The 20,026-nt window shown below is 34.8% G+C and overlaps 1 protein-coding gene across 4 annotated transcripts in view; it reads right to left on the bottom strand.

Annotated features, from left to right (window-relative positions):
* The window catches only part of LRRC4C (leucine rich repeat containing 4C), a 487,017-nt gene that overhangs the window by 201,028 nt on the left and 265,963 nt on the right, over positions 1–20,026 (bottom strand). Inside the window, exon 3 of one of the 4 annotated variants that reach the window (XM_064714486.1) lies at positions 4,292–4,425. The exons of the other annotated variants lie outside the window; for them this stretch is intronic. The gene's annotated coding sequence lies outside the window, so the exon portion shown is untranslated. The remainder of the gene's footprint in view (positions 1–4,291; positions 4,426–20,026) is intronic. 4 annotated transcript variants of the gene reach the window in all.

Below are 20,026 nucleotides of genomic sequence, written 5' to 3'. Positions count from 1 at the left end.
CTGGAATAACAACTGGAATAACACTCCTCTTGAATGTCACATAAGGTGACACAAAAGTGTTTCAAATATTTTAAAATATATTTGCTTTAGCTTTTTGTGTTTGACATTTGGACTTCTGTACTTCTGCTATTTTTGCCTTCCCCCTTTGGTCGCACAGTAATTAGTTTCTTCCTGCTTCTAAGTATGAGAAGCTCAAGAGTAGCAGTAACCACTAATACTGAAGTTTTTAACATTTCTCACCTAAGAATAGAAGCTGTTACTAAAATAGCTGTTGCTTTGAAATTTAGTCAGTTAGAAAATCTTATGCAGGAAGGACTATTTTCCAAGAAGTTAAGGATATATGAATTTGTGATTGCAAGGCTACAGTTTCAGATTTTTCAAGCATCAGTCTTTAAGCATAGTACATGCATGGTCAAGCTGATCCTTTGGAGCACATTAAAGCCAAAATATTGACAACATTTTTCATACTTCATATCAGAGGATTTTGAGGACTGTACGATCTGGATCACAAAGTCACAAAACTGCAAAGTACTGACCGATTATTTTCAATTGCTGTTTTGTACATGAAGCCTGCAGAACCTTCAACCTTTGTGTCTGCCTTTCTGACAGTGCATTGGTTCTCATCCTTTTCCTGGGGCAAAGCTCCAAGGAAATTTTGCAGATGCAGATGACAAACTGTGAGAGGACAAAGATTCAGCATATCCAATTCATTATCCAACATGAGTATCAAATTTTGAAAATAAATGCTATTTATATGTCATCCTTTGATGGTTTATAATGGCCATTATTTGGAATGTTTGCTTTATCTTCCCTCAAAAAAGGTTAGTTGTCTAAGACTTTGAGATGAATTCTGGAATTTGACCCATAATAACACAATTACTAAGGCACTTCTATTTATCTCCTAAGTGATAGAAGGTATAGCTCAACCTAAGGGCTTTCTGAGACGTATTTAAAAAGATTTTTTCTGTTGTAAATAAATTGCAGATGGGCCAAGTTATTCAGAAAGCAGATTAGCTTTACAGAAGTTCACTGCTGTTCAAAAGATAGGAAAATTTTCAAGTTTATCACCTTGCAGTTTCTCAAGTTACACCAGCTGAAGAAGATAAAGTTGCTTTCTGCTAAGACTTTTATAAAGGAATTGTTGCTAAAGTACATATAATCTACCTGCTTTTTTTTGCATTAAAATCTATCATAAATTCAAATTTCTGTTTCCATCACAATAAAGTATGTTTAAACACAGACAGTATTTAAAGCCAAGCCACCCATCAAAAAACTGCTGTATCATAACAAGTGTATTTAGTGCACTGTATTTTAAATGCTATAGGCTTGTACAATTTATGTTCAATCAGAGAGCAAGTTTTGCTGATCCTGGAGCACCTGCACACCTACCATATGAGATGGAAAGAGAAAATAAATAGATTACTGCTGTAATAAATCCCTGCATTATCATGGCAAGCTGCAGTGGGTTGCCCCTGGCAGGATCCAGCTGTCCCTGAAAGGACAGGAGGGACTGTCCTCCTCAGCTGGACAGGTGGGTCAGCTCCACTGCAGGCTGCAGGGAAATCTCTGCTCTGGTCCCTGGAGCACCTCTTCCTTCTCATTCTTCACTGACCTCAGGGTCTGATGAGCTCTTTCCTTCTTATATTCTCTCTTGTCACTGCTGCTGCCTGTTGTGCAGGTGGATTTTTTAATCCCTTTTTTAAAACTGTTATCTCGGAGGCGTTACCACCATGGCTGAGGGCTCAGTGGTGGGTCCATCCTGGAGCCCAATGGCATCAGCTCCATCAGACACAGTGGGAGGCTCTGGCAGCTGTCCACAGAAACCACCCCTGTAACCCTCCAGCTACCAAAACCTCGCAGTGCAACCCCAATACAAGTGCTAATTTTACTCAGAAGATAAACAGTATGGGTAATTAGATAATACGAACACCATATATGCCATTTGTGCTTCCTCACCATTATAAAAACCTATACATTTCAAGCAGAGTTTTGTAGAATGTTAATTTTAATCCACAGACAACAGCTGTCTTCTGAAGTGCAAAAAAGCAATCCCAGAATATATTTTAAAAAATATTTCTGTAAATATAAGTGTGAAAGTGATACTATCAATACCCAAACACGTGATTTGAATAATTTAATATAGTGACCAAAAACCAAAACACCAAAACAGGAAAACCAAACCAACCAACAATACCCACCAAACAACAAAAATCTGAAGCTCCAAGACATACAAAAATAAATGAAGCAAAATTCCACCCTGCAGGTGGTGTACAGATTTGAGATAGGAATTCTCACAGACGAGTGGCCATAACAGAACAAATATCTACAGCAACACATTAGTTTTAACTCTTTCTTTCCTACAGGAAAGAGAACAAAGGACTAAATATCTGTCCGGTTTTCGGCTGTTTGAAGGGCCTGGAAAGGCCCGGAGTGGCCTTGGGGCAGCCCACGTATCAAAGAACGAGAAGAGGCTTCAGTTCTTCTTTCGGTCTTTATGTTTATTAATTGCTTATCTAAAAGATTTTCTTTCGGCCCGACAGAGGTCTGCTCAGCAGCCAGCCATGAGCACACTGTGCTGCCCTCCGTAAAGCCACCTATCTTTATACCCATTGTTACGTGTACAATATTTATCATTTTTCCCCAATACCATTTATTCTTATTGCCCGGTGCACTTTTAGTAATGACCAATCCGAAAGTGCCACCATCACCAAAGAAGATGGAGGAGAAGAAGAAGAAGAAGAAGGACAGGACACGCCCCAATTCCTCCATCTTACTTCTCTAAACCCCCCTGTACATAAATCCTAAACCCTGTGTCTCACTCTCTAATTAACTAATCCCTTCACCATTCACCCCGGTGAAGTCCTCCTATCCTCATACAGGTGTCGTCTCCTGTGTAGGGTCAAAGTCCAGCCACCAGACACTTCTGGCAACATTCCAGGACTCCCGAGCCCCCCAAGGGTGGTCTCGGTGGCTCGGCACCTCAGGACTGAGATGCTGAGATCCCACAAATATCAATTCAGACAAGTTTACTTCCCATGATGCTTTCACATTTATTTTAAAAATTTAGTTTCTATCTTTTTTTCCTTGCCTTTAAATAAATACCAACCAATGAAAATTAATTCTAATTTAGCTCGTCACTCTCATTACAAGTTCTCCAATTGTACTGCACCAACACACCAAACACTTTCTTAAAACACCTCTCAGCAGTCTCCAAAATATGACAGTCATCACTGCCTAGTAATTTCTAGTAGCATTATTAGAAAAAAAGAGTAACATTCTGCCATAAGGCATACTAAAAACTGCCCTTCAGTAAAATGGTTTTCTATACATATATATTTTCTATTCAAAAATACTAAAAAGAAAACAAATTATTCTTTAGAAGAAAACCATATTCTTCTTTGATTCATAAAGATTATACTTCTATGAGGGGAAAGAAAGATAATTGAAAAAAAACCTGGTATTTTTTAGTATCATTTCTAATTTTTTTAAGACTGGCTTTTTTAACTTGAAAGCTTTTTTTAAGATCTGGATGGTTATGGAACTCAAAACAAAATAATTCTTACTTAATAGCATACTTGCATGTAGGATAAAGTCTCAAAAAATGCTTTTACAAGGAAAAAAGAAAAATCAAAACTGATTATTAACCTAGAAAAGGTTTCAAAATCTATTTAGCTATATGAGAAATGAAAATGTAAAATTCCCATTCCAGCGCACTGGTAGCCATCAGAATTCCCTCTTCACAATCATGACTGCACAAAAAAGTCAACAAAACAAAAAAATCAGGTTGAAAAGTATTCTGTACTGTAAATTTCTCTCATGATTTGGTATTCCTCTGTAAAAATACAAAACACAGGACTGTGCTCCCGTCAGGACACACTAATGTTCTAATAAAAAGTTCCATGCTTATTGCACCCCAAATCCCTTGGAATGCACTCAGACTTCTCTGACTGTTAATGATTAATGCTAAACTCTACTTTATACATTAAGCACAAACAAACGACTACAAGACTGACACAGATGAGTCACAATAAATTCATTCCCTATAATTTGCATCTGCTATCAGTGGAGAACCTACAGTTTCAAACTTAGAAGTCGTTTTGAGATCTGTCGTAAACACTGATAACCAATCAGCCATTTAAACCCTTTTTTTTCTTATAAAACCTTTTGTGAATATATGAAAAGTTATAAATGAACAGGCAAGAACAAAGTTTGGGAAGAAATTAATAGCAGGCCTAAAAAGACACACAGTATTAATGAATAAAGAATGGAAGAAAAGTAATTTTCAGTTTACCTGTCCTCAGTAATACATGGCACTGTTAATTGTCCTTCATGTCAAAGTGATGTGTATTTATTTTCCCAACAGTTGTCTTAGGATATGATCATATTAACCATCTCCATTGCACATTTCTTTTTTTTTCTGGCAACCTGTGCATGTTGAGGGGGAAAAAAAAGCATTTCATGTTGCGGTGTGCCCCATACTGACAGAGCATGAGATTATCACTTGCTTTAGAATGAACATAGAAATCTTGTTAATAATTATGAAATAAAAACATCTATAAAGTGCAAACAGTTGAAATTTTTTAGGCAGACCACCTTAAACATGCAATCTATAAACAAAGAAAATTAAAGAGAATTCATCTGGTTTTGACTTGGAGTTATATTCTGTTCTGCTTCTCTTAATCAACAATAATTTTAATAATAATGTGGAACCTGTTCTTGAGACACCACAAAGTGGGTAGACTATGCTACAGGCATTATCCCATTTACCAGACAAATATTTTCCAATTCACACCAGAACTCAAAGACAAAGAAAAATCATTATCCTTTTCTGAGCTGCATACATTGAGATACTGCTAGTTTTTTATTGTAGGTTGGGTTTTCCAATGTTTACAGCATTTTATAGCACTTGGCAGGAGCTCTACATTCAAGGCCAAATATACAATGCTAGGGAGCACCTGGGAACTTGGAAATTCTTTGTGCACAAACTCTCTCTGACAGTAGCGCTACCTCCTGACAGGAATTAAATGTCGGGTATCATCACCATGACACACATAAATCTTCCCTACAAGCAGCAGATCTGAACAGTATTTTTCTTTTTAACCCTTAGGACAAGCTTTTCATCATACCCATTCCACTGCAATTTTATAAATGTGTGACAGTCATTACTGGTTACTTAGATATTTTTTTAATCTGGAGCTACTTTATAATAGTTATAGGAACTACTACTTTATAGTAGCACTTACTCTAACAAGGAAAACAAAATTCTAAGGCAGGTGTGTATTATGTTAATTTTGCACAGGGTAGCTATTCAAATACCTGGAAATGTAATTTCTCGTTTTAAGCAAAAAAACATCTGATAGTAAACAGAGTGGTCTCTAATTAATTAACAGATCATATTTCACAAGTTCATGACAAACATCAAATACTTCCACAGAAAATATGAAATCACTTGAATACCAGAAGGCTCATTTCTTCTGTGTTCAGAGGCAATGTGTGAGGGAAAACTCAGAGACAAAAACACAGTAACATTCCTTTAGATATTGTAATATTTGCAGTTTCTCCTATGTACCATATATGCTACATAGATAATACTTCTGAATTACTAAAATGGATGTATCTAGTTAATATGCAGTATGGATTTAAAATAAATGTTTCGAACATTTCTATCTTGTTTTCTCCTAAGAGTAATTTTTCTATCCCAAAGACACATTATCACTTGCCTTTATTAGCTTATTGTGATCAAGCAGGTTTATTAATTAACTGTAAATTGTCTCTGCTGACTGCTTTCTATGTATATCAGATAGATTAGTTTTGGTACCTAGAAAAGCAAAATCATCATTTGGAATGTAACTGGAGGGGTCTAGTAGTTTCTTATCATCAGAAAGAATTTATATTTGGACATAGATGTTAAAAATACATTCTTTTTCATATTTTTGAAATATAAAAATAGAAATCGAAACACTGAATCCTATACAAAAAATATTATAATACAACATATAGGAAATAAAATAAAAAAAGTAAAAAAAAGTCATTCTTTAAAGCAGGAAAAAAATGCTTTATAGATACACCTACACCACTGATATATTATTCATCTTCCATAATAAATGAGAATAATCAGGGGACAAAAATAGACAAGAGAGAAAAACCCATCAGACACATTCACAGTCACAGATTATACCACAGCTTAATTTACTATTATATAACGGAAAACTAGAAAAATCACAGCTGTTCTGAAACTTAATCAGCAGGATCATTTGAAAATTTCATTGTAGAAAGAGATTTTTGTCCTGTGCTGCATGAAGATGAGAATTTGGCCTAATTGTACCATTAAAATTATGAGAACCACTCTGTCAAAAAACAGAAGGTACATATCATCTTAAAAATTATTATTACAAATTACTAGATTTTAAATTAACCTCAAATATTTTGCCTGCCATTAGGAGTTTCTCTTTGCCAAGGATGACACAAACTACCTTTGGCAACAGCAGATGAAGGGGTCAGATGACATTCCAGTTTGCAAATTAGATCACATACTTTTCTTATTTATGGCAGTGAAGATTATTATATAATTACAGATGTTACAACCACCTCATAGTAAACTGTTAAGGTAATTCTTCACAAAAAAAAATTCTTAATCTATTTGTGTTTTTCAGTACATCTCAGAATCATTTAGCACCGAATATTAATCCAGCTTTACCAGCAGTTATCTGAGGTGCTTCAACATGCACAGAGAGCTCACATATGCCCCATATATGCTGGTAACTACCATCAGTCAGTTCCTCTTCTGCACTCAGAGTTCAGGGAAAGGGATGTTGGAACAGGAACTGGTGACAGTGACTCTGACTGCAGAGGTTCTGTTTCTAATTCATCCAAATGATTCAAATGGATGACCCAGGGTGGAAATGGGCATTATGCTTAGAAAAGCACTGAGCAGAAGGATTTTATCTTTTGTCCCATGTTCTCCACCTGTAAAATGACTATTGTAATTCATTGTATATTTATATTTGTATGTGTAATCAATAGACAGAACTATTTATAAAAAGTATATAACAATGATAACAACCTCTACAGATGTTTTCATAACAAAAGTAATAACAGCACTAATCAATAATCCTATTGTTAAACAACTGTTGTAATTGCCACTGAGGAACTGCCTGGAGTTTAAATACAATTGCCTATTATGATTGATTGATTGATTGCCTATTATGATTGATTATGACTGAACAACTTTCATTCTGTGTTTGGGAATTGCTGAAAATCTTTGAGGTTGGAAGGGATCTGGGAAGAGGATCTAATCCCGGGTTTCAAAGGCATGCAATGTTTTGAGGATGTGCTGAAATAAGCATCAGTTAATTTCTCATCCTGCCTCTAACATCACACAATACTATTTCCTAATCATGTTCCTACCATACAATGGCCACTGAAAGAAAGACTGACTTTTATCTATTAGTAGCATAGTGTTTTCTTGTTAAAACATTCTACTATAGTTCAGCAACCTGCTACTGCCTCAAAAATTGAAATTAATTTTTGACTTTTTAATTTCAAATTCTGAATTTGTTTTGCTTTCTTGTAGCTTGCCCATGTACATATCACTACATTCCATTTTCTCTTTTAAAAATACTCTTTCTCGGTCTGATGTGATTTCTCTGTTTCCAAAGCAAAGATTACGTGCTCATGAAAGGACAAATTCTCTCATCTCTCATCATATTGTATTTAAATAAAGCCTTACTTTCACCATTCTTCTTGTCCCTCACAGAAACAGCAAGGTGAATTTATTTCACATTGCTAATGTGAAAATTTGAAAAATTCATGCTATTACTGTTCCCTGATGAGTGATGACTAAGACTAAATTATTTGGATTCTCCTTCCCATTGCATAATGCTATGAAAAAAAAAAAAAAAAAGAATTCTGCAGGCTCATCTAGATATCCAGAATTTCCTAAAGGATGTAAATTTTCAGTACCTCATTCAGGGCTATTTTCTTGTTTCAGGATGGTTCCATGCTGAAAAGAATGTCACTCCCAAATAGATTAAGTCAACATACCACATTGTAGAAGTCTGGGTAGGATTATACTTGGGATTTTATGGAAATGACTCAACTGTTCCTACTAGGACAATAGATCATACAATTTTTCTGCATGGTCTGAATGTAACATAAAATGTGCACATCTATTTCTCTTACTTATCACCTAGGGAAAATAAATTAAAATGTGTTTGATACTCTAATTCTAAGAAAGACTTCTGGGACACAGTGAAGTAAGTTGATTCAGAAATCAACCATAATGATTTTAAAAAAAGGTTACTATTTTCTTTCTTGAACAACATTCATGTATCACACAGAAAAATTCCTTGCATGCATGAACCACCATAGAGCTTTTGGAGATATAGTTTCCAGCCATGTAAAATGAATTAAAGACATGTTGATAAACCATTTCTTTACCACTGCATAGGGGATAAGCCACACTGTAGGCACTTTTTATAAAGATATTTTCTTATTCTGTCATTGCTTTAAACTGCCTGATTTCTTTTCAAAGGGTATTTCTCCATTCCCAATGATAATTTCATTTCCCTCCTCTATAAAAACTTCTCTATTTCTCCATTCCTAACAAACAAAAAGTGTGAGCAACAAAAAAAGAAAATAGTATTCACTGCCATGAACCACTTTTTCAACCCATTCCCTAGTGTCTGGCTTTGAATGGAGTCAGTAACACCCATGCAGAATTAATACCACACAAAGCACATGGCAAGCAAATACCCATCTCACACAGGTATGGAAGATTAGATATGCTCTAAAACAGAGTGAAAACAGCTATACTTAATTAAGGAGATATTCAATCACAGCCCAGGATGCATTTGTGTCCAAAAGAAAACAGGAGGAGAGCCTCCCCCTCATCCTTGCAAAGGAAGCTGCACAGTTCAAAAAACCCGTGAAGGAGCACCACCAGCTGATTCAGAGTGCCCTCTCCCAGGCACAAAAGGTTTCCTGAGAGGAAAGTCTTCTCACATCATGTTCAAATGTGTCCCTTCAACTTCTAAATGCAACAGGAACAGCTTGAGGTGAAAGCTAGGTTTGAGAGAGACTGGGAAATGCGACAGTGCAGTGGAAGATTTTACTGGTTGTACCGCTTTCAAATGTCGTCTTATGTACACAGTTTGCATGAAATTTCAGAGTAAATACTACCGATATTTTAAGCCTCTGTGTAAACATTCCTAACTTTAACACTGCATTATATTGATTTAAGTCATTTTTAGCTGGCTTAAACTAAATCAAGATATGACACATTCTGGAACATGAATGTCTACACTGGGGCTTACACAGAAAGAACTGAAGCTATGAGTCATTACAGGGTTTCAGAACAAATTATATCTGGACTTAAGTCATCTTCTTATACTCTGTGAAAGATGCTATTCAGTGAGAAAGTCAATTTAGAATTTCCTGCCCGCAAAGAGGAGAACAAACTTCTGGACACAGGGAATAACCACGTCATAATTAGTATTTACATATGCGGATGCTGCAACTATTTTTCACACGATGATTAGCAAATTTCAATGATTCAATTTATGAAGACAGAACAGTATTTAGCTTTAATCAGAAAACTAAAGGTTGCAAAACAAGAAAATATTTATATTTACATTGAAAAGAAATCTTCATGTTTATTCATCAGCAATTGAAAAATATTTATCACAGAATTTATTTGTAAACTTTTAGAATTCACATACATCTAAAAACCTTATTTCATACCTAATTAAGGTCAAAAAAGGACTGAGTCTCATAAATATACGGATATACATAATTGTTATATAAATAAGCAACATCTTACAATTAGATTAGCCTGAGTTTATGGATTTAGTATTGTATTTTACAAATACCTTGGAAACAGAATTCGATCCTCATAAAAGGATGATATTGTAAAAAGTATGTTATTATGCCTTCCTTACAGTGTGCTCAGAATTAAAGACAAGCTGCTACACAAACTGAACTTTACCAAAAGACAAGCTGCTACACAAACTGAAATTTACTAATCTAAGACAGATTCTTATCCCTGAGAAATTCAAAATTAACTATGCCATCATTACTTAAATATGACTGAAATGAAAATGAAACAAGCAAGCAAGCAAACAGAAAAACACCTGAAAACCTACAACTTAAACTGGTACAGAAATATATATTTCTTATTGTCCCTTGTAGGCTTACAGATTTAGTTCTTGATATTTTCTGGGAAAATTAATCCATGTGTACTAGAAATAGCATAGCTCAAGCAAATATCAGTCTATATCTCAATTTTCTCAAAAGCCTTTGATCCAAACAGAGGGTTGTAAATGGATAAAGCCAATATATCTTATCTTCTTTAGAATCCTTTCAAAGGCAGCATTATACTGAGAGTTGCCATGGGGTTCTGTTTGTGTTCAGTATAATTTGATTTATTTCATTATATGCAGTTCAGAATGCTATATAATGTCACTTCTTGCAAATACTGCCCTCCCTAGGTCATTTTACCCTCCAGAGATTAATTTCAATTAAAAGACATTTTTCACATCATAAAATAACAGCAAGCACTTTTGGTGAAAGACCCAATTTGGGGTTTTTTTAATAGTATTTATTTATTTCAGCAATAAGGCATGCCTGTAGGTACATACTAAAGTAAATGGAAGACAAAAGTTTGGCTTTTTTCCAGAGAACCCACTGATTTGCAATTCCTTCCATCTCTGCCCAGATCCATCTATGAATAGAACCTCCCCTCTAAGTGTGTGAAAACACATAAATGCCCTTCTTTAATAAATTAAAAAGATAAAAAAAAAGTTATCAGAACAATAATTAAAAAAAAAAAAAAATCACACAAACCATAGCATCTACTACAATAATTTCATAAGGGAGAGAGGAAAGTTTCTATTACTCCTTGTGCATGATTTTCCCTATGTGTGAATTATTATTTCAATGGCTTCCAAACTATTAATCATAAGTTATGACCTATTATTATGGAACAGATGAACTGAGGTGTGCTGGTTTTGGCTGGGATAGAGTTATTTCTTTTCATAGTACCCCTATGGGGTTGGATTTGGTTTTGTGCTGGAAGGTTTTGACAACACAGGGATGCTTTTGTTCCTGCTGAGCAGTGGTTGCATGGAGTCAAGGGCTTTTCTGCTCCTTACCCCACACCACCAGTGAGGAGCTGTGCACTAGAAGCTGGGAGGGGACTCAGGACAGCTGTCCCCAGCTGATCAAAGGGACATTCCACATCATATGACATCATGCTCAGTATATTAGGGTGGAAGGAAGGGCTGGCTGGGGAACATGATCAGAGCAATGGCATTTGTCTTCCCCTGAAAGCTTTATGCATATAGAACCCTGGGAAGGGGTGAATGAGTTCCTTGTCTTGGTTTACTTGCATGCATGATTTTTGCTTTATCTATCAAACTGCCTTTATGTCAACCCACAAGCACTGTAGCTGTTGGGATTCTCTGCCCACCCCAGTGCAGCATGCACGGTGAGGGAGGCTGTGAGCAGTACTTGGCTGCTGGCTGGGGTTAAACCACACTATGAGGATTACACCTAACTGCCCTTGGAAAAATGAACCTGAGAAAAGATCAGCACACACTGCATCGATCCCTGCAGCAATCAGCAGAAAATGAACACACATTGACCAATGAGTGGAATAATTGCTTTGTTGACAATCTCAGCAGAGTTCAACCTCTGCAACTAAGTAGATAGAGAGATAAAAAGAAAGACATGATAAAAATAATCTATCATCTCTGTTTCCTGCTTTATATGATCATCTCCCATAAGTCACATACATGTCCAGATGGCCACAGATCAAGGATCATATGACACTTCTGATTGCAGCAGTTTCTTTGCCCTCCTGTCCACAGATAATATGAAAATATTCCACTCATCAGAAACATATTTCTACTTTTTAAAATGTTAAAACACCTTATTGTAATAATTAATATTGTTCACTCCTCTTTACCTCTTAATTAAATTCAGGAGAAGTCAGCAAATCTATAGTGGACTTGTAGTCCCAATTTATACTTGCAAATATTATAAAGTCCCATGAGTATTGTATAGCTGCTGATACACCAGTTGCACATGACTTTTCTAAATGAACATATTGCATAAGAAGGAAAACAAAAGAAAAACAAATCACTATCTGAGGTGGATGCAAAGATGCTAATCAAGAAATTACATACCCATTCAGAGACTAGATGGAAAAAGAGACAAAGATTACTTTTTTCCAGCTGAAGTAAACTTGAATAAACCTGAAAGTCAACCTTGGTAGGACATTAGAAATTTTATGAACTTTATTAAACCATAAAAATTTTGAAAGATAATACAAGTAGCCGATTGCTTTTTTTCAAATCTATAACAAACACTCAATAATGCAGTGACATGATCTTTAAATCACTGCACTATTGAAAAAACAAGTGTGGAGATGTGTTCACAAGAGTGGAAAACAAAATAGTCACATGGAGGGATAAAAAACTTAACTATACATTGTTTCTTTGCATAGAGTCCGTTAATCAGGCAGAGGTATCAGAGCTATTTGGCATTGAAGTGGCTGGGCTGTGCAGTCTAGATATCCAGCATTGTCATATGATGCCAAGAAATAAGATTATTCTATCCTCTTCATTCAGACTTTTTAGGAATTTAAGTAGATTCACATGGAAAACCATAACCTTCTTTTGTGATAATAGCTTTAATTTCTGATTTGAATGACCACAAGCCAAAGTCCCAGGAAAATAAAGAATAAAAGAGGGAAGGTCACATACAATTTACTAGCACAGACATATCTATATACACACACATATATGTGCACATATATACATATGTATATACCCACATATAGACATATATATACATATGTATATGTGTGTGTGTGTATATATATATATATATATATATACACATACATACAAATATATGGTTCTATTTGATTAGAGAGGAATAAATATTAAAGTTACTTGAAAGCAGAGGGAGAAATGCTCCCAAGAACTGCAGATCTGGGAATTTTCAGAAAAAAATCATGAGATAAAAGTAATCCAAGACACAGATGAATGTGAAATGTGAAACAAAGCAATGTAGTTTGACTGAAAGTACATTATCCATCAATATTTGACAAACATTTTAAGTAAAAAATACCTGGGGTTTATTCATGCTTATAAGGTCTGATTTTTTTATCTGTGTTTATTCAAGCATCTGAAAATGGAGAAAAGAATTTGGATGACAGTTACTGGCATAGCCAAGGTCCTTCACTTACTGAGGTAAAAGGATTTACAGTAAATAGTGCAATCTTATAAACTGTATATGGAAGGACTAAGGTGAATAGTTTAATGCTACTAGAAATTACTGGACAATGTAGAAAACATGACCATAGTGAATCAGTTGGTCTTGTTCCACTTTTAATGCAACTGTACAAAACCTAATCTGGACTTCAGTAGATCACAATGCATGTGCAAGAAATATTAATTCAAGCCATAGAAGATAACAGGATCATCATCAAAAAAACAGAATCCAATCTTATAAGAGGAACTTGAAAATGCTTATCTCATTCACTCTAGAAAAATGAAGGTTAAGAGAAGATACAATTACAGTCTATAAATGTATTGGCTTGTTAAAATTAGAAAGATGCAGAGAACTTTTAGTGTAAAGGGCAATGTCATAAAATCAAATGTGCATACCCTAATGCATTTCTTAATAAAACCAGAAGAAGACTTCTGAACATTAAGATGGTGCATTTTCTATAATAGACTTACACTCTGAGAAGTGGGGACAACTGTCCTTTCAAATTTACAGTCAACAAAATTCAGGGAATTTTGTTTTTTAAGACAGGCTGAATCGATTTTAAGAAAGGAAGTACATGATCTGGTGGTCTTGTAGAACAGAGAATCAGTCTCAGTAAGGTGTATTACAACAACAAAATCAGTTTTAATTGATTTAGGCTCTGGTCAGCTGTACTCTCACACAGAAATCATCTTGACCATATTCACATACTTATTCTCCATAAGTAACTTCCAAAACTGTGCGTTTCTTCAGTTTGAAAATTAGTCAGTGAGACACTTAGCATATTCTATTATGATGCCCACGATTACCCTTAAAGTACTGTATTTGCTTTGGAAATCAAAAATCTTTATGACACTTACCTTTCAGAAGAAAAACAATGGTGGTACTTTAGGCATATATAAAAGGTCTCAAAACCAGCCAGAAATCCATGTAAAATTGCGTCCTACAATTATTCCTACATGTATGGTTATTTACTTCAGTAACTCCTACCATTAATCATTCCTCATCACCCTGGCATTTCTGACGGATTTGTTATGGGTGGATACAATGATATGCATGCACATTGAGTAGGTGTTGCAATATTCCAGACATTTTCTCTTACTAATTACGCCACAAACAGTGAAAGTTGAACACCGAAACAAATTCTTGCTAGAATTTGTTTATTGAGGCTTTTTTTTTCTTTTTTCCTAAAAATGTTTCCAAATACTGGGAAAGCAGCTGAACTATATGAGAAACTCTAATACGAAGTAAAAAAGACACCAAGACTAGCATTCTCCAGAACAACAAATGGTTTGAGGGGGAAAATCAGACTGGAGTTAGAAACCTTTTTAGATCTGCAGTCAAAACTTGGTGAGCACTAGATATAGACAAACCATGGTATCAACATTCAGTGACTTACTGATTAACTCACTAAATATTTCCCCTCAGATGAAATTGTGAAGGCCATATTAACAACTTCTCAGAGACAATATACAGATACAAATAAAGGTCCTATTTCCCTTCCTCCCATGGAATTATTTTATATTCCATGTCAGGAATTCATCTTATTGATTTTGCAAAACTAAATACCTACTCCTGTCTCAATCCAACACCCAAAGGAAAAAACTTTTGATTTATATAATTGGGAAGAGAATATAAAAACTTTGTTTGGAGAAAAAATACTCCAGGTTAAATGAAAACACATATACTAATCTGAATGAGAAATAACTCACTTTTAAACATTAATGAGATTTAACACCAAAGCATAGTAACACTGTCAAACCCCTCTATTTCTTATGCCTTGATTTCTTCACCTATATAGGGCCTCTATCTTGGTTAAATATCACATTGAAAACAGTGATCTGAAGTAGATTACTCAAAAATACAGTATATTCACTTTCTGAATATATTGATAGCCATGGGCAAAAAGGAGGTGATGAAGTGTCTTAAGACTTTTCATGTCATGGAAGACTAAAGGAAAATAAGAATGTGAGCTAGAATGATAGGATGGCAGAGTCTGTAGACCTCCAAGGCATGAAATAGGCTGAGGTGTCTAAAAGTCCTGCTGTGTCAAGGAGAGCTGAATTAAAGTTTTCTCACTGCCTCAACAAATACTGAAACAGCAGTCACTGGAAACTCGCATTATAAGACCACCATCTCCAGTTATTTGACAATAAAAAGTCAACAGTAATAAGAAGAATCTCTTTTTGCCAGTGCAGAAGTTAAAGATAAAAATAGCCAGGATCAGATCTGTTTTTTACAATTTATAGTCCTGTTTGGGGAAAACTAACACAATTTATAGATACAATTCTTGAAATTCCAATAACAAAATATAATTGCATATTTGTTTTCCCTCCTAAAGATGGAAGAACTAGGGAAAATAAAGGGTGCCAGCTTTTTTACCATGTGATCTTTTCATCCATTTTTCTCTCAGAATGACTCACAGGTTGCAGGAAATTAGAGAGTACAGAGATCATCATAAAGAAAGAATACTTTGTAAACACATGTGTAACAGCTAAACCATGAATTGGTTAAAATATTCATTCCCATTAGACGCTTCTACTTAGTTTCTGGAGGACATATTCATGACACAATAATATCAGATACCTTTCTCTGATAACTCATAGACCTCTTCACTAGCAGAAATATGCTCACTCTTTTGATGAGCTTTTACTGTGTTAATTCTAAATCATAAGTCCTCTCCTCTTGCTCTCAGAATTTCTGAAATGACTGTGTGCCTGCCCTTAAAAAGAATTCTCTACAGAGTGAGGCAAGAGTCAAACGAATATTGTATTTTAAATTCACTTTCCTACTGAATCGGCTCAGAGATATAATAGGAACAGTTTGGAATTAGTATTTTGATATTGTTGCAAGACACCTACAGTGGGACAGAGCATGGCAACTCTATATGGTTTTAAAGATCTAATTAATAGCAAGTTGTCATAGGAATATTGTTAAAAGTTAAAAAAAAATGATAGAAATGCTATATCAAGAGGAAGCTTAAATTATGATCAACATAGTAAAAGAAGATAAATATTAAACTGATTAGTAGAGTCAATGGATTTCATAATTCTTACTCTAAATTATTCTCCTAAATTTGTAGATGAATCCAGCTCTAAAATCTATGTCAGATTGTATATGCTGAGATTTTAACTCATGTAGAGGCATCATACATTTCTATATGCTGATATGTATGACTTCTACAAGATTTGCAACATGAAGAAGGTTTGTGAGGTACAATTTTCTGATGACAAGAAAAAGAAACAATGTGCTAAACAGTAAGAGAAAAGTACTTAATGTAGTTTATTCTCCATTATTGCTCTTTAACATATTCCACTGAGGAAAAAAAACAAACAACAGATAACAAACTTCTCCACATACTACTGAGAACACTCATCAGTGTTTAGCATTTTAAATTCTCAGCATCAATGCTGACAATATCACTGAGTCAAATATTATGGCTAGATATCTAAATGCAAAATAACTGCATGACTAAATACATCTGTATTCATTAAGGCTAAATCAATGATAATCAAAATTCTTGTTTGTGCAGAAAACAAACTGCTGCTAGAATTATGGGGAATTTTAGATCTTCACGAGTACTTCTGTTTTCATACAGCATTATGTGCTATCAGTTCTGTTGCAGGACTTGTTTTGAGAGATCAGATATGATAAGTGGAACTGACTCAGACTGAGACATGAATCTGTGTCTGAAATGACAACCACACACTCTTGCTATATTTTCTTTGTGGGATTTTTTTTTCTTAATATGAAGATAATGAGCAGAATTTAAAGTCTAATTACCTAAACTTGAATCATTGATTTCACATCTCTAGAAATACTACTACAAAATGACACAAAGACAAAAAGGCATAACAAGTGCATCTTCAGTGTCACACTGAAACACTTTGGCTAGATCTAACCTATTATCTATTTATTGCACATATCCTTATGTATCACAGAATGACTCACAGAGCTAAAATAATAATTTTAAAAATATCTGAATTTCATGCTGGATTGACAGCCTTGGAGAATTAAATTTTCTCCTCATCGGCAGTGCAGAAACAGTGTCAGTAGATATACTACTAGCTCGTTCCCATCACCACCCACTTGGAAGAGACTATTGTTAAAGGCAAAAGATTTCTTAACTTTACATGACAATGCCTGCAGCTTTGAGTCATATATGGCCTCTTTTGAAGGGTTGATAAGCACCTGCATTTCAAACTGACTTTCAAAGAAATTAAGGGCACTTTGAATCTGTGGAAAGTGGAAAGACAAAATGTGCTGAAGTGATGTACCTCAGATTCTAGGATCCTAAATTAGCAGTCATCTTGCAAATAAAAATAAATCCTATGTTTCTTAGATAAGATCACAAAACAAATTCAGTCAAGTAATTGCTGCAACTGTGCTAAAGTCAACACACCATTCAGTTAAACAAATGATCTGGTATCACTCTCTTAAAATTGTGGACAAAAATAATTTGAAGAAAAATATCTTTCCTTTATCTCAAGAACAGGAATTGCATTACTACTAAAATTTCAATAGAGAAACTGCTGTTGTATTTATCTATTTTAAGATTAAACTTGCATTGATTTAAGTATTTCAAAAGTATACACCTATATAGATGCAAAGACATATGGCATTACTGTTCTGTGAAAAGGTCTTACTAAGATGACAATTGCTCCTGCAAATGTAAAATGATTTAATTATAATCCATATAATCTAAATTGAATAGTTTCTGTTTCAAAGACTCACTTGCATAGTGCTAAGCTTGGTAATTTCAATTAGAAAAAATATACAGCTGTCGTGCTTTCTTTCTGAAACATGAATCTATCATAATGAAGTTCATAGATTATTTTACTATAGGGCATTATTAGTATAACACATCATACAAAAGAAAAGCTTAGAACAGTCTTAAAGATCTACTTACCTTTTAACATGTTTTTAGATATCCACACTCAAAAGAAAAATTAATGGAAACATGATAATGCCATAGTTATAGTCAAAACAAAAGAACTTATGATAAAAAAAGAAACATGCAATAATTATTAAAAATCAAAAACTTTCAACAGATATATGAATGCCAACAATCCAGAAGAATGTTGCTTCAAAGCAAAAATTGAATCTATAATGATTTTCAGGCAGGAATTGACAATTTTATGACGACTGCTGTACATATACAGGAATCATTTAACGTCAAAGCACTTCAGCAGCCTAAATTCATTGTGCATCACTTATATAAGACTATAAGCTAGACTCTATGCCTCACAGAAAAAAAAAATTAAGTGTTCCTGTAAAAATTATGTCTGTATAAGCTTATGTTCACACACCTACAGAAATATGGTTTCACGTGTACAAGTTTGTATTACACTGACAGAGAAACCTGTGAGACCTTGGACATCCTCATGGCTGAGCCCCTGAAGCACAAGTGAAAAAGACAAGAGAATGGAACATTACTAACACACCAAATAGTGCCATGTGTTTGTATTTAAATTTGACTCAGAAAAACTTGAGTAAATATTATGTGTTCATACATAGCTTAGTAAGGTCAAAGATGTAACAATTCAACGGTGTCTGTTTAGCACCTCTACATTATAAATTGGAAGTACAAGATCATTCCTTTTAGATTCCAGATGCTGAGAACAGGTGACTTGCTGTTTTGTGATAGCACTCAAAGGAGTGTCAGTAGGAATGAACAGATTTCCATTGAGCAGCTTTCCACAATCATCTTCTGAGGTCTCTTCCCCAACTACATGAAACAAAGGCATAAGAAAGCAGTTGAGGTGCCTGAGAAAAGAGTGGTGGAATGAATATTTGTTAGAATTGACAAGCATTCAGAATTAAATCTGGGATTCCTTTCAATGCGTTAATGGTATAGAAAGACCTGAGGAACCATCAGGACACCCATCAGTGTCCTGCTTTCTTGGGTTCTGAAGAATATGCTGGAGAGACTATTATTAGCAAAACATTGCAAGGAAGGTATAAATGAAAAGTGAGTCCTTGAAAACCCATGAGACTCTGTTTGTTTGTTATGCATACCTGAGAGAATTATGAGAGGTTTTGGCATTTTTGCCTTTTTTTTGTTGTGGTGGGAGGGGGGCTTTAAGGGCAATGGGACAAGGAAAGGATATTTGTTAGCAAGAGAAGGGCTGATCCTCCAGTGGAAAAAAAAATATAAGAGATATGACTAACTATGATTACGAAACCTGCTAGGCAAATGAGACAGAAACAAGTCAACATGGTCACTTGAGTCAGAGATGCTTTAGGGCACAGGACTAAGAGAATATCCAGGCCCCAGTTCATGTTTACACTTGAGGGGAAGGAGCAAGACGAAAGGAAAGATATGCACACATAGAAAAAACTTCATCTGAAACATGCTCTTAATCCTTACTGTCATTATTGTTGTAACACGGTCTATTGAATAACTAAAAAACCACAGATGTCTGGGGTCAAAGTGTATGAGACATCAGTCTATCACAGCCTCAATGTTTGATTCATAAATGATCTGTAGAGGGAAGAGCACCACCTACTGAATCACATATCCACTAGTAAATAGATTTTAGCTCTCTTTAAAGTTTTGTCATCCAATGGTGCTCAATTTTTTGCAAAAGCTACTAATACACAATTTATTTTGTTGCAAAATACACGTGAAATTTGATCTAGTTCAGGTCAGTCCACAGCATTTTTTTTATAGTTTTTTCATTTCCTGTTTGTGTTTCTCTTCTTCCTGCGTTCAGTTAAACATTTTTATATGAATGAAAATTCAGATACA

Source organism: Zonotrichia leucophrys, chromosome 5 (assembly GCF_028769735.1).
Source record: "Zonotrichia leucophrys gambelii isolate GWCS_2022_RI chromosome 5, RI_Zleu_2.0, whole genome shotgun sequence".
In the NCBI taxonomy this organism is placed as follows: domain Eukaryota; kingdom Metazoa; phylum Chordata; class Aves; order Passeriformes; family Passerellidae; genus Zonotrichia; species Zonotrichia leucophrys.
This window is presented reverse-complemented; position numbering and strand designations above follow the sequence as displayed.